A 2,240-nucleotide genomic window follows, 5' to 3' on the forward strand; every position below is an offset into this window, starting at 1 on the left:
CCCCCCCCCCCCGCCAGGATCACCCTTGGCTGTGCTGGCGAGGCACAATGAAGAACTTTGTAAGCCCCTTGAAGGATTCTAATTTGTTTGTTAATCCTCACCCAAGGATATTTTTCCACTGATTTTTAGAGAGAGTGGAAGACAGAGAGAAACATCGATGTGAGAGAAACACACCCATTGGTTGCCTCCTGCATGAGTTCCGATCAGGGCTGCGGCCAGAGAGGGGCCTGCAACCGAGGTGCATGCCTTTGACTGGAACTGAACCAGGACCCTTTGATCTGCAGGCAAACGCTCTATCCACTGAGCAACACCGGCCAGGCAAGGATTCTAATTTTTATCCGAAGGATAAAAGAAAGCTCTTTAAGGGTTTTAAACAGGAGAGTGTGATGATCAAATTTGTGTCTTATAAAGATGATTTTTGCTGCAATGTGTTGGATGAACAGCTGAGAGACATTTTTTAAAAAATATTTTTTCTAAAATTGATTTTAGAGAGAGGAAGGGAGAGGGATAGATAGAAACACCGGTGAATGGGCTGCACGCCCCCTACTGGATCGAGCCCACAACCCGGGCATGTGCCCTGACCAGGAATCGAACCAGTGACCTCTTGGTTCATGGGTTGCCACTCAACCGCTAGGTTGGTTTTTTTTAAATTTTAAAATATATTTTTATTGATTTCAGAGAGGAAGAGATAGAAACATCAATGAGAGAGAATCATTGATCGCTGCCTCCATGCTGAACCACGGAGCCACACCGGCTGGGCCTGAGAGCCATCTTGGGTGTCTCCTGACATGCTGCTGAGATGAGATTCTAGGCAAAAGATGATCACAGAGGAGACTCTGGGCGGTGGTTGTGGGGCGGGCTGTGGAGGGTGGAGCAGAGTGAAGGATGTCTGGGGGCCTGGCTTGAGCCGCCTTCACTGGCTGAAGCCGCAGGGGGTGGGGGAGCAGATGGGCCGAAGGAGGAAATCTCGGTGTGGAGTTGGTGCCTGGAGGACACCGAGGGGAGGTGTGGTCTGAGGCTCAGAAGGTGTGAGGGCTGCAGCCCTGCAGAGGAGGGCATGCCAGGGGCAAGACAGGCCGGGACAGAGCCTGGAGCGCCAATGTTCACCGCAGAGGAGGAGCCCAAACGGGGGCCGAGAAACTTCCCTAAAAGGAAATAGGAGCCTGGCCAGCGTGGCTCAGGGGCTGAGCGTTGACCTATGAACCAGGAGGTCACATTTTTTTAAAAATTTCGTTTTATTTCTTAAAGTATTACAAAGAGTATTACACATGTCTCCCTCCCCCCCCTTGACATCCCCCAGTTCTTCCCTACCCCCCAGTGTCTTGTGTCCATTGGTTATTCTCATATGCATGCATACAAGTCCTTCGGTTGATCTCTTACCCTGCCCCCAACCCTCCCCAGGCTTCCCACTGTAGTTTGACAGTCTGTTCAATGCTGCTCTGCCTCTGTATCTATTTGTGTTCATCAGTTTATAATGGTCTTTATTATCCACAAATAAGTGAGATCATATGGTATTTTTCTCGGCTTCCCAGGGGCCGTCGCAGCCTCACAGGGGCCATCTCAACCTCACAGGGGCCGTCCCAGCCTCACAGGGGCTGTCCCAGCCTCACTGGGGCCGTTTCAACCTCACCCGGGGGAGGTCACATTTTGATTCCTGGTCAGGGCACATGCCCAGGTCCCGGGCTCAATCCGCAGTGTGGGGCGTGCAGGAGGCAGCCAATCCATGATTCTCTCTCATCATTGATGCTTCTCTCTTTCTCTCTCTCTCTCTCTCTCTCTCTCTCTCTCTCTCTCTCTCTCTCTCCCCCTTCCTCCTTGAAATCAATAAAACTATATTTTAAAAAAGAAAAGAAAATAGGAAAGAGCCCACAGGGAGTGGCACTGAAAGAAGCAGGTGAGGAGGAGGAGGAGGGAGGGGAATGTCCTTTCTCCCCCTCCCTGCAGTCCTTTGGAGGCTTGGGGCTGGGGCTGGGCCCCTCCTGCCTTGTCTGTGGGAACTACACTGGGCACCAGAAGGCATCCTGGGTGTTGGTGGGGTGATGAGATGTGAACGGAGGCAACAGGAGTGAGTGCGTCTGGATCGCTTCCTTCAGGCCCAGGAGGAAGTCTCCCGGGAAGGGCGCCCGGCCTTGGGGGTCTGCCCCGGCGGCTGCGAGTCTGTGGGTTCTTGACTTGGGGCAGGAAAGCTCCACCACACGTCCAGGTGAGTGTTAGAGGACGTTCGTTCAAGCTGGGACAGG

The sequence above is a fragment of the Myotis brandtii genome, unplaced genomic scaffold (assembly GCF_000412655.1).
Source record: "Myotis brandtii unplaced genomic scaffold, ASM41265v1 scaffold105, whole genome shotgun sequence".
In the NCBI taxonomy this organism is placed as follows: Eukaryota; Metazoa; Chordata; class Mammalia; order Chiroptera; family Vespertilionidae; genus Myotis; species Myotis brandtii.